Genomic DNA, 6,919 nt, shown 5'->3' with positions numbered 1-6,919 from the left:
AAATGGAATTAGTCATGGAGTGACAAAGCACTTCATAAGTACAAGCTAGCTGGAGAGAGCAACTATGACATTGTTCATGCACAGTCATACTTGACTAATTTGTTTAGACAATCACTAATAAGATAGATAACTGTTGGGTGTACACAATTCAGGTCAGAAAAGCATTTCTTATGATGAGGGAAGCAAGCAATGAGGTATATAATCTTGCATTTAGAAGCAAACAATTGAGGAGAGAGATTACAGCAATCTGAACATAGAACATTACAGCACAGCATTCAGCCCACAATGTTTCACTGACTTTTTATTCTATTCTAAGATCAATCTAGCCCTTCCTTCTTACATTGTCCTCCATTGGATGCTCTTCATTGACTACTGCTAAGCATTCAACACTAACACCCCTTGAAATTAAACAAAAAACTCCAAAACCTAGGCTTCAATACCTCCTTGTGCAACTGGATCATTGATTTCCTGATTTGCTAGTCAGTTCAGATTGACAACACCTACACAATCACTATCCATAGGTGCACCACAGGGCTGTGTGCTTAGCTCGCTCCTCTATTTGCTTTATACATACGACTGTGTGGCCAAGTACAGCTATATTTAAGTTTGCTGACAACACCACTGTTGTTGGCCAAATCAAAGTTGTTGATGAATCTGCATATAGGAGGGATATGGAAAATCTGGTTGAATGGTGCCATAACATTAACCTCTCACTCAACATCTGCAGAGGGTTGTAAATCTAGTCAGCTCCACCTTGGGCATTAGCCTACAAAGTATCCAGGACATCTTCAGGGAACGGTGTATCAAAAAGGCAGCGTCCGTTATTAAGGACCTCCAGCACCCAGAGCATGCCCTTTTCTCACTGTTACCATCAGGTAGGTGGGTCAGGAGCCTGAAGGCACACACTCAGCGATTCAGGAACAGCTTCTTTGCCTCTGCCATCCGATTCCTAAGTGGACATTGAACCCTTAGACACTACCTCATTTTTTTAAATATACAGTATTTCTGTTTTTTGCACATTTTAATCTATTTAATATATGTATATTGTAATTGATCTAATTATTATTTTTATTCTTTTCTGTATTATGTGTTGCTTTGAACTACTGCTAAGTTAACAAATTTCACGTCACATGCCAGTGATAATAAACCTGATTCTAACATCAGCAAAATCAAAGAAATGATGATTCAAGAGTCAGTGATCCAGTCCTCATTACGAGATCAGAGGTGGAGATGGTCAGTAACTAAATTCCTTGAAGTTACCATTTCAGAGAATCTGCCCTGGGAACAGCATGTAAGTGTCATTATAACAAAGGCGCAGTAGCACCTCTTCTTTCTTAGAAGTTAACACGGATGTGGTATGTCATCTAAAACTTTGACAAAGCTTTTATAGATGCACAATGGGGAGTATCCTGTCTGGTTACATCAAGGCTGGAATGGAAACGCCAATACTTAAGAATGGAAAAAAAACTACAAAAAATAGCGGTGTTACAAACTGCAACGTTTTAGAAACAAATCAACAGCAAGAGATTTCACACTGAGTCTAGTTTTAATTTTAAAATCACTACCTTTATTAGTATCTACTTATAATATAGTAACTTAACCAAGTTAAACAAAAGTTAACAGTGTTATGTGTATATGTGTGTAAATATAGCTCCCAAACTATATTGAGCTTGGGGAGAACAAGGCTTTGAGTCCTGAGATGGTAAAGTAGGAAAGTTCAGTCACCCAGGTAATAAATGAGGGGAGAGAGATATTTGTAATCCATGTTGTAATGGAGAGAAAAGGTAAGTACGAAGTATTCCACAGGTTCCATGCCAGGTAAACAAAGTATTAGTCACCGTAGATCTTGTCCATCGTGTCGATCCAAATCCACATCCCAATTACTGCATCACCAAAAACGACCTGTCACAGGAATATCATCTTCGAGTGGTTCCCACACAACATTCCGTTACCGTCACCACCATTCAGTACATCTATAAGGAGCACTGTCACAAGAAAGCAGCATCTATCATCAAAGCCTTCCACCATATAGGCAATACTCTCTCCTCACTGTTGCTATCACGAAGAAGGTGCAAGTGACTGGGTCCCACATCATATTGAATTGATTCCACAACCTGTGGAATCACATTCAAGGATTCTACAACTTGTGTAATATTTATTTGTTTATTCTCTTTTTTTGTATTGTACAGTTTGTCTTCTTTTGCACATTGGGTTCTTAAATGCCCTAATGTATCTGCAATTCTACCATTCCTGGCAGTGCATTCCATGCACCCACCATTCTCTGTAAAGAACTTGCCTCTCACATCCTCCCTATATGTTTTTCCAATCACATTAAAATTGTTCACTGAACCTATCTTCGTAAGATATGCCCTGTAGACCAGGCAGCATCCTTGTAAATCTACTCTACACCCTCTCCAATGCTTCCACATTTTTCTATAATGAGGCTATCAGACTGAACATGCTTTTCCAAGTGTGGTATAACCATGGTTTTGCAGAACTGCAACATCACTTCATAGCTCTTCGACTCAATCCCCCAGCTAATGAAGGTCAATACACCATATGTCTTCTTATCAACCCCATCAACCTACACAGCAGCTTTGAAGGATCAATGGAGATGTACCACAAGATCCTTCTGTTCCACCACGCTGTCAAGAACCTGCCATTAATCCTGTATTCTGCCTTCAAATTTCACACTTTTCCAGGTTGTACTCCTTCTGCCACTTCTTAGCTATACATCCTGTTAATGTCTTGTTGTAACCTATGACAACCTTCTACATTATCCACAATAATACACACAGAATGCTGGAGGAACTCAGCAAGCCAGGCAGCATCTAGGGAAAAGAATAAACAGTCAACGTGCTGACCAAGACCCTTCATCAGGATTTATGAATAGTCCTGATGAAGAGTCTCGGTCCAAAACATTGCTGGATCCTTGATGGTTGATGCTGCTTTCCTATGACAATGCTCCATGTAGACGTTTTCAATGGTAGGGAAGGATTTACCTGTGATGTCATGACAAATCTTATTGAGATACAACGTGGAATAAGTCCTTCTGGCCTTTGCACCACCCCGCCCAGCAATTTCCCTGATTTAATCCTAGCCTAATCACAGGAAAGTTACAATGACCAGTTAACCTACCAACTGTGGGAGGACACTGGAGCACCTAGAGGATACTCATGTAGTCACAAGGAGAATATACAAACTCCTTGCAGGCAGTGGTGGGAATTGAATCCAGGTCACTGGTACTGTAAAGTGCTGTGCTGCTATAGTACTGTGCCACCCAATCTTCACAAAACTCCTAAGGAAATAGAGGCGCTGCTGTGCTTTCTTCAAAATTGCACTTACATGCTGGGCTCAGGACAGGTACTCTGAAAAAATAATATCGTGGAATCTGAAGTTGCTGACCTTCTGCATCTCAGACTCCCTGATGCAGACAGGCTTATAGACCCTCAGTTTCCTCCACCTGAAATCAATAACCAGCTCCTTGGTCTTGCTCATATTGAGTAAGAGGTTGTTATTGTTGCACTGCTTAGACAGACTTTCAATCTCCCTCCTATATGCTGATTCATCACCACCTTTGATTCGACCTATGACAGTGGTGTCATCAGCAAACTTAAATATGGCATTGGAGCTGTGCTTAGCCAGATGGTCATAAGAGTAAAGCAAGTAGAGCAGGTGTCTAAGTACACAGCCTTGGGGTGCACCTGTGCACATGGAGATTGTGGAGGAAATGTTGTTGTCAATCTGAACTGACTGGGGTCTGCAAGTGAGCAAATCAAGAATTCAATTGCACAGGATTGGTATTGAAGCCAAGGTCTTGAAGCTTACTGATTAGTTTTGAGGGGATAATGGTATTGAATGCCGAGCTATAGTCGATAAAGAGCATCCTGATGTATACATCTTTGCTGTCCAAATGTTCCAGGTTTGGGTGAAGAACCAATGAAATGACATCTGCTGTGAACCTGTTATGCCAGTAGGCAAATTGGAGTGGATCCAAATTGCTTTTCAGCCAGGAGTTGATATGTTTCATCATAAATCTCTCAAAAACCTTCATCAATGTGGCCAAATCCAACTGATGAAGGGTCTTGGCCCCAAACATAGACTGTTTACTCTTTTCCATGGATGCTGCCTGACCCGCTGAGTTCCTCCAGCATTTTGTGTATGTTGCTTTGGATTTCCAGCATCTGCAGATTTTCTTGTGTTTGTCTGTAGAAGTGGTGGACACAGGTCGAATTTCAGCATTTAAGAGAAGTTTGGAAAGTACATGGATAGGAGGTGTGTGTTCCAGGTGCAGGTTGACAGGACGAAGGAAAATAGTTTGGCATGGACTAGATGGGCTGAAGTGCCAGTTTCTGTACTGTATTGCTTACTCTATGACTTTATAAATAGCCCTGTACTAGATTTACATGATCTGTGGCAGTAACATAATTGAATTAGTCAGACGTATATACTTATATTGGCTGTTTTCTCCTAAGCTTATAACCTACCTTTTGTATCAATGTAGAGTGAAAGGATGGAATGTCTTGTAGTGTGCCTGCAGTTTTGGTGACCGTGAAGTAAGCCTGTCATCTGCAGTATGTGCAGTTTCTCAAAGGCTGCTCTGCTGAGCTCAAAGCACTTGTGCTGTGCAGGGAGAATATGCAGATTGAACATTGGACTTAACTGTGGATTTGTGGTCTGCCTTACATTCTTCATCACACATTATCCTGATAATTCTGATGCCAAGTATGTGTCATTATTGAGTGATAACATGGTTAATCAGATACCAATTTTTGGACTGTGTGTGTTTCGAAGTTGTTTTGTACTTGTCTTCTTACTATGATTGAGCTGAATATACTGTGTTCTCTGCTATCACACTGGAGGAATGCTTTGCTTTCAACCCCTTTTGATAAGGGGCTTGCTATTCCTTGATTATGCATGAAAGTGGTACTGAGATAAGGCATGTTCTGACTAAATGGTAAAGAAGGCCTAGGACTAGCTGGCCCACTCCTGCTTCTATCTCTTTCGTCACTGGGAGATGGTGGTGGTGCAACAGCTAAGGTGGGTAAAGGAAATGTTTCAAAGCTAAGATTAAAATCAGCCTGAAGAAATTCAACATTACATCTTAAAACTGGAAAGAACTGCACTCAATAGATAGGAAAGTTATTCAAGAGGGAGCTGTGCGACCTGAGAGCAAACTCTGTTGTGCCACAGAGAACAGGCAGCAGCTGCAAAAGGATTGACTGAACAAACAAAAGACCCAGTTATTAACCACAGCCATCACTTACTAGTGTATGTGCATCCCTGATTGGCCTCTACAGCCACTTGAGGACCCACCAATAGGCAACCCCAAAGGAAAACATCATACTCTACTCGAGTGATGGCACTTGAATAAATAATTCACAGGCCTGGAACCAGAGTTCAAATGTAGCAACTGTGGAATTTAAATTCCGATATAGCATAGTTCAATCGCTTTATGATAATCACCGATTGGGGTTCGATTCCCAATGCTGTCTATAAGGAGTTTGGTCATTTTCCCCAGGATTGGGTGCTCTGGTTTATTCTCATGTTCTAATGACTTATGGTTTAGGGTGAATAAGTTGTGGGCATGCTATGTTGGCATGGTAACATGGTGACATTTGCAGGCTGCCTCAAAACAATCCACGGTGATTTGATTTGACCCAAACGACACATTTCATTGTATGTGTGACAAATATAGCTAAATTATTTTCAAATACACTTACAGTACAAATGAGGCATTCTGCACTACCTGCTGCCAAAAGCCTCAATAATCAGGGGCTGGGGTTGAGCTGAATAGAGTTGGGAAAGCTGAGCAGATTTACTGAGTCAGTGAAGTCAGGGCTGGCAGCCGCTATTCTCATATCTGCTTGCTCTCCCAGCACAGCTGTTTCTGTAATCCTCTCGCATACACTGCTTTTGTTTATTTCCCACTGATAATAAGCATGGATTATGAACAGCTCTCAAAAACAAAGCCCTGTCATAACCTGGGCCTACTTATAGTAATTTGGAATTTTAAAGATCCTAGTCATGATCACAAAGGTACAACATTGATTCATAAACACCCTTTCTTAGAAGTTTGTGAAGATTCAGCATGTCCTCCAAAACTTTGACAAACTTCTATAAATGTGCGGTGGATAGTATAGTGGCAGATTGTTTCACGGTCTGGTATGGAAACGCCAATGCACTGAATGGGAAAGCCTACAAAGATTAGTGGGTAAAATCCTCCACACTATTGAGCACATCTGCATGGAATGCTATTGCAGGAAAACAGTGCCTATCATCAAGTAACCCCACCCCCCTCCAGGCCATGCTCTCCTTTTCACTGCTGCCATCAGGAAGGAGGTACAGGAGTCTTAGGAACCACACCACCAGGTTCAGGAACAGATATTACCCCTCAGCAATCAAACTTATGAACAGAGGGGATAACTTCACTCAACTCAACCCTGAACTGTTCCCACAATCCATGGACTCATTTTCTAGGACTCTTCATCTCATGTTCTCAATATTTATTTTTTATCTTTGTTTATTTGTATTTACTGTAAATGGCCACAAGAAAATAAATCCCAGGGTTGTATATGGTGACATATATGTACTTTGATAATAAATTTTCTTTGAATTTTAACGGACAAAGTCTGGCTTCTATGTAGTTGACTTTTGGTTTCTGAAAAGGCCTAGTGATCTATTCACTTGCCAAGGCCAAGACTGATGAAGGTAGACAAGAAGCAATGAAGCAGATACTGAAAATTGAATGATAAATAGAACATAAATGCAACACTAAGTTTCTCAGAATTAAGCACAGAGGGAGAGCAGTGAGAGAGTGTGTATTACTTTGATTTCCAGCATCAGCAGAGTTTCTCTTGTTTGTGATTCAACAACTACACTGGAAAGTCTCTTCCAGGGACCCTGAAGAATTTCAAAT

The sequence above is a fragment of the Hypanus sabinus genome, chromosome 13, assembly GCF_030144855.1.
Source record: "Hypanus sabinus isolate sHypSab1 chromosome 13, sHypSab1.hap1, whole genome shotgun sequence".
NCBI classification, from domain to species: Eukaryota; Metazoa; Chordata; class Chondrichthyes; order Myliobatiformes; family Dasyatidae; genus Hypanus; species Hypanus sabinus.
Note: the sequence above shows the minus strand (reverse complement) of the source record.